Raw genomic sequence first — 6,785 nt, forward strand, 5'->3', positions numbered from 1 at the left:
AATAACCACCAAATCCAATTGATAAAATGTGAATCAAATCATCATCAGTCAACACCAAACAGAAGAGAAATGAAGATAACAAGTCAAAGAGTCAATGGTATTTTTTTGGTATTTCTTGAACGAAAATAAAATGCAAATAAAAAATAAACAAATAAGGTTGAACCTCAAATTCAATTCAAATCAACTTCAACAAGTCCAATTAAATTCTCATAGGTTCAACATGGTCAAACAAACTTTGACTAATTTTCTCATAAATTTTTGAAATCAGAAAGTATTTAAAATCAATTAAAAACAATTAAAAATAGCATAATATTAATTAAAATCTCAAATAATCTCAAATCAAATAAGAAATTTATGAGACCATTTTTCATTGACTTATCATGATCCATAAATGCTATGAAAATATTTTTGGATTTTTCAAAAGTCAGAAAGTATTTTAAAATGAATCAAAACTATTAAAAATCAAACAATCCATGAAAAATATCAAATGAAGTCACAAAAATAATTAAAATTCATAATATGAAACTAGATTTTTCAAGAAAAGTTTTGGAATTGGTCTCATATTTTTCTGACTTCAAATGAATTTTTAATGAATTTTTGAAAATCAAATGAATTAATTGAAAATAAAAAGAAAATGAAATAAATGGAAAAAACCAGCGCGACAGGATGTGTTTCATTAATATACGTGGCATCAATGAATAGTCCAGATCATAGGGAACACGGTGTGCTTGAGTCAAACGTGCAACAACATGTATTAAATGAAGTAAACATAATGTATGAACAAGATTAAAACGTGGAAACCAAATCCAAGGGCCAGGAGGATGCACACGTGGTCGTGGTGGTGGAAACCACCATCTTCTCTGGCCAGACAACAAATTCCGGCCTCTAGTTGCAGGAAAATGAAACTCAATAAAAATTAAAAACAAGGCCATGGAAATGAAGCTCGTGTGATGGAGATCATCACTGTACCAATGGATCTTCCTCACTCTTTCTATATTGAGAGAAATATGAAGGAGAAAATCATGGTGTGCATACTGAATGTTCATGAAATGATGAATTGAAAGCACCAATGGCTTGCCTCAAGTATGAGGACTTCAGAAATCCACAGAAACACAAGGATGCTACATTGAATTAAGATTTCTAGATCCAAAAAGTTTGAGAAATAACCTTTGAATTAAAGCACTTCTGGCCACAAATCCTCCAAGTTCCTTGCTCCTCTTTGATCTATGGATGTTGTGGAAGTGAAAGGCTAAGGAATTAGGCTTTAAAGCTCAGCTAATGATGCTGAATTTCAAGCTCGAAAGTGAGAACAATTTTTGAATAATTCCTTTGGTATGACAATGGTTTCAACTCTGCAGCACTTCAGATCTCCAAAAGGTTGAGAAATGAGGGAGATTCAGTCTCTATTTGTAGATAAATGTGGCTGATCACACACTTCTCTCGTGTGCATGGAATTTGAACTTTGATGTGCATGGGCATGTACAGGCGTGTGGAAGGCCCAATGATGGCTGCAAAAACATGATGAGATTAAGTGAAGGGCAATTAAACTTGTACATTAGACTGAACATGCTTGCATTTCAAGTTTTATCATAAAATACCAAAAGGCATATAAATGGAAATGAATTCGAAACTACCAAATGGTAGATCCAAATAAGTAATATGAGTAATGGTTGGAAATACCTTGAAATAAGGAACAAAAGTCATGTTGGTCAAAAAATCATTTGGCATTTGCAAATTGATGAAAACTGGCTGGGAAAATCCAACTACAAAACATATTCAAAACACTTTGAAAAATTTCACCAAAAGCAAGCTCAATCAAGCCCTTCTGTTTTCATGATGCAAGCTTCAAATGAAAAAATCTCCAACATAAATTTTTTATATATTTTCAATATAATCAATTTAGACTCAAAGTTTGCATCATTTGGACATTCTATGACAAAGTTATGGGCATTTGAAGTTGGGTACTTTTTCAAACTCAATGAATTAGGTCCAAGATGACCTATAATGTTTTGCATTATCACATGTACTTATTTTAGGATTATGAAATTCTGTCCAACATAACATTTGAATTATACATCTCAAGATTTCCAATTCATTTGGTCTCACCTCAAAATCATAAAAATTAAGAAATTTATGCCCTTGGTAAGTTGACCCAAAATTAGGGTTTCAGTCAAAATGACCTATAATGTTTTGAAATTAATAATGACCTTCCAAGTTTCAAATGGATTTTTTATGAACATGAAAGTTGTTCATATGGTTCTTAAAAACAGTGTTTCTCTTGGGGTCATCTTCATTTGACAAACACATCAAACGTTATATCTCATTGGTGCTTAGCTTAGTCAGATGACTTGACTGGTCAACTTTTCAAGGCCAAACTTCCAATCTTGATGAATAAATGATTGAGGATCCTCAAATAGGCTCATATATGCATAAAATGATGAATGAAATAACTTCCATTGATTAAATTTCATCAGAGGTTGAGGTTGCTACATGGGTAAGGCACAATCAAAGCATAGTGAAATTAGGGTTTCCTTGGGAAACAATCCTCAAGCCCTTTGGGTTATCTTGATCAAATTGGAAAAATGAGATAATTGGGAGACATATATGATGATTAGGAACTTTGTGGACCACTGTCATGCTTTTTCTCATCTTCATCTAGCCATTTCATTGGGCTTAGGAGCCTCCCAGGAGCATTGGAACGCATGATCACTTGAGTTTCAAAACAAAAAGAGTTAGTGACATATTTTTGTGCTTTTGGTTAGTAATCAAAATAAGAAAAGCAATAATATACAATACAAGCATGCTTGGTGGTCTCAAAACACTCAAACAAGTCCCTACCCTAGGGTTAAGGAGCCAAACATGCAATGATCCTTGAGGCAATGCACTTGTGCAATGATATGATGCCATGAGGGATCTTAGGGTCAAAATTAGGGTCTTACATCGGATATGAATGAAGTCATAGATAATTATTTAAGGTAGAAAGAATTGAAGGATTTGGTGAAAGTGACAAAAGGGTATGGTTTGGAACGAAAAGTAAGGTGTATTGGAATCCATAACAGAAATGGTATTTGAACCACAGAGTAAGGGTGGCATGAACCAATATGTAGGGAGCCTGAGGCATGTAACCACCATATATGATTAGGCCAAAAACAAGGAATTGAGTGTTTGGCATCGAGGCAAACATCTCTGAAGGTAGAGAAAATCAAGAAAGGGGTGTTTGAATTATTTTCACATGAATTAAAATCTTTTGCAATAACACATACAGAATAAATAATAATAACACAAACGATTTGTTCTGGTTCTCTTGAAATTCAAAGCTACTTCAGATCACCCGTCCAAGGTGATTTCACCTTCAATAAGGACTTAATCCACTAATCTCAACAGATTACAAAATACATCTAAGAGTTTAACAACCTCTTAGCCCTCTCAAGTCTACAAACCTAAATAAGTCACTTGAGGAATCACAAACAATTTCAAGAATTACAAGTGTTTGGCTAGATGCTTCTAAATAAGCAGTATAAACACATTTTAAGAACAATGAAGGACAACCACACAATATTGAGCAACAACTCTTGTATGGAACTATTTCTTACAACAAAAATGGTGAAGAATGTTTAGAGTATAAGAATGTTGTTGTATCAAAGTTGTGTGTAATTTATGTTTGCAGCAAGTTGTAAGGAGACATTTATATAGCACTTGAAATGATACCGTTAGGGGGAAATCAATAAGGATTGTTGTATCAAAGTTGTGTGTAAGTTATGTTTGCAACAAGTTGTAAGGAGGCATTTATATAGCACTTGAAATAATACTGTTATGGGGAAATCAATAAGGATTTTGTGCCAGATGTGGGAGTTAAGTGTAGTAAATTCCTTGTCCTTTCCATAACAGTCTTGGAGCATAATCAAATGTTTCCTTAAAAAGAATTGTACTACAATTTGAGTGCTTTCAGCTTAAGTATCTGATCAGGTGATATCTGATGGCGTGTTTCTGAGCATGTGTCAGAGTGAGCATGATCAGATTCTTTAGAGTTAGAGTCTTCAAATATCTCTTTCAGAGTCTTCAGAGTTTGAGTCTCCAGATATCTTCTCGCAAAGTCTTTAGATATCTATTGTAGAGTCTTCAAATATCTCTTACAGAGTCTTTAGATCAGAGCTTGAACTTCAGAGTCAAATTCCTCAGGAGATTGCTCCTCAGATGTATTCTGATCAGAATCAGATTTGATTCCTCTTTGTGTTGGGTCAGTGATTCTGTACCAATGAAGATGCCAAATGTTCGTTTCATCAGAGTCATTTTAACTTAGAATGCTGCACACTTAAGAAAATTATTAGGGTACCAAATTGTTTCATTCTTTGTTATCATCAAAACTTAGAGATATATTGCAGAATCAAAATCTTGTTCTAACAGTCTTCCCCTTTTTTATGATGACAAAACTTAGAATTTTGATGAAACAATAAGTACTTTCAGAGATACTAAATTGAAAATGATCAGAGTCAAATAGAGAGTGACTCCCCCTGAGATTAACAATCTCCTTCTAAGTCTTAAAATTTCTTTTAATGACATTTAACATTAGATATGGGTTTCTGAGGTAGAGAATTGAAGGAAAATTGTGATCCAAAATGCAGTGGAAATTAAAATTTTTCCTTTGTTGATCCTTACGAATGGGCATGATCAATGAGAGAAACCGTTACCTCTTCTGGCGATTGAAACCTTTGATGCAGATCTAAGGAGTGATCACAAGCGTTGAATGGTGACAACGCCTCTACTCAATCCACATAAACAGATTCCTTCAGTCTTAGTGCTAGCTGCTACGAATGAAGGCTTTGAGTGAGAGAGAGAGAGAGATAGAAATGAAATTTCATCAAGTGAAATGCTTCTGCATAAGGGTTCTATTTATAGAACCACTTGTGTGGGCTGCAAGCTAAAAAGCCCACTTAAGTGTATGTGGCCCATATCTTATGGTATACCAAAAATTTCTTAAGCGTGTGGTGCCTTACCATATTTCGTATTCTACTTAAGTGCATCGTACCTTATAATGTACTACAATTCACTTAAGTGCACCTCACCTTACGGTGTTCCTCATTTACTTTGTCTCTCATCAATCTGTCCTTTTGTGTGTGACCCTGTAGGTTTTCGCAATATTGGTAATTATATTAAATCATGTATTTAACATAATAAATAGTGAGCGATATCTAGCAACACATCATTACTACCCAAGATATGAAAATGTCATGTGCTTTGAAAAATACCTTTTTGTGATAATACTAGTGTGTACAATTACCCTTTTTTCCCTTATGTCTATATTGAACACAAGGCATAAATCGTGTCATCCTTGTCCAATTCAATATTGGTCCCTTAGATATTTATCCTATTATACGGGATGGGAAAATTCCATCTAGGTCACTCATGTCCCTCAACATGCTTCGTGGAGTACCTATCAATTGTCTTTATGGTCATCCAGTTACAGACAATGTTTGATCAGTAATAAAGCACTCGACTCCATATCTAGGATCCATAGTGGTTTCAGGTCGAAGGGGGGTATACACCACTATCACCATGAGAATAACTTATGACACTTTGCATAACATTTTATGTAGTATTCTTATAGCGGGTCAATCCAGTATAAATATTACTCCTAATATTTATACCTATGTTTAAGACTTGATAACTCCTTATCCATGATCCATGAGATGTGATCATCAGTCTATATACATAATAGTCTTAATGCTTTAATGTTATCCCACTTCACAACAAAGCTCGACTACTGATACTTTAAGAATATTGTCTTTATGTTTAATGGGATCTCATGATTAAGTCACACTTGACACATTAAACGGACTAGCTATTCTAGGGACTTTATTAAACAAACATAATAAAGAAAAACCCTTTTATTATTAATAAATAATTCAATACAAGTACCAAAAGTATTGGCCTCTAGGGCTTACACTAACAAGAATTTCTTACCATATTTTTTTAGGTTGCTTGACTTTATTTAGTAGTTTCTCAGATAAGGATTCAATTTTCCTTGGTTCAGATAGATCCTGAAAAATGACTTAGTCTATGCAATAATTTTATGTCAGAATGTAAGTAGTGCATTTCTGAGAGTTAGATAAATTACTTCATCAAAATACTTCTATATACTTCTCCCCCTTTTTGTCAGACTCAAAAAGTAAGTAATTTAAAATTCCATTAATAAGAGAAAAACTTTACAAAGTACAGATAGAAACAAAAGAGAAAGACTTGGAGGCAAAAACACTTAGAAAAAAAACATAAATCCTAGAGTGTCTAAGGGTTTGGTGGAGGAGGCATCCTCTGAAGTAGCTCAGCTAGTAGACTCTGAATGCTAGAGTTGACTTGGTCCTATTTGTCGAGTCTGGCTCTAACCAGTTGTTGTTCTTTCTGCAGCTCTTCCAGAGTCTTGATGACTAGAGGAGCAAAATCAGATGTTGATGACTCTCCTTGAGTCAGAGCAACCTCAATGGTCTTCTCAGCATCTTCAGTGGCTTTTTGAGCAGCTTCAACGACCAATGTTACTTCAGCTTCAGCTTTTTCTCTGGCTGCAGCTTCTGTAGCGACTTTCTCAACTGCCTCCCTGGAAGCAGCTTCTGCAGCTACTTTCTCCGCAGCTTCTTTTTCGGCCTTCTCAATTACTTCCTTCGCTATATGAGCCTCCAACTTCTCCTCAATACCTCTGGGGAAGTCACTCCTGACTTGTTCAGATAGGCCATTTAGCTTGGAGACTTCAGAAGCCATCCATCTGATGAATCCATTCTAGTGAGTCCTTACTT

The sequence above is a fragment of the Lathyrus oleraceus genome, chromosome 5 (genome assembly GCF_024323335.1).
Source record: "Lathyrus oleraceus cultivar Zhongwan6 chromosome 5, CAAS_Psat_ZW6_1.0, whole genome shotgun sequence".
NCBI classification, from domain to species: domain Eukaryota; kingdom Viridiplantae; phylum Streptophyta; class Magnoliopsida; order Fabales; family Fabaceae; genus Lathyrus; species Lathyrus oleraceus.